This window comes from Neopsephotus bourkii, unplaced genomic scaffold, assembly GCF_033783945.1.
Source record: "Neopsephotus bourkii isolate Nb327-2 ecotype Australia unplaced genomic scaffold, CSIRO-AGI_Nbou_v1 NB_1080, whole genome shotgun sequence".
Lineage (NCBI taxonomy): Eukaryota > Metazoa > Chordata > Aves > Psittaciformes > Psittacidae > Neopsephotus > Neopsephotus bourkii.
Window position 1 is genome coordinate 855,632 of NW_026901568.1, and position 403 is coordinate 856,034.

A 403-nucleotide genomic window follows, 5' to 3' on the forward strand; every position below is an offset into this window, starting at 1 on the left:
TTGTTCTTAGGCGATTTCTTTGTATTCAAGTTGTTCCAGTGACATCTGTGAGTGGTAAAAAACAGTTGGCTGTAGTGTTAAAAAAAATAAATTAGTTCATTGCATTTGAACCTGAATGTTGCCATTTTATCTTTACTGGTGTTCTTAGTTTTTGACAGTGTTTTTATACAAACACCCACATAAATGGCCCTGAAAGAAAAGTACTGCACTTAATAGAGAGTCATGGTTGGTGATTATAATGGCTCTAATCCAAAGCCCATTGAGGTAAGTGGGGACTGCTCATACACTTTAAGTTAAATGCATGTATAGGTGTTGATACAAGCAGTTCTTTGTTTTCCTTGATAGGTAGATGTAATCAAAGGTTGTCTTCCACGTTTTTTCCTTCCTCCTGTAAAATTCTGAA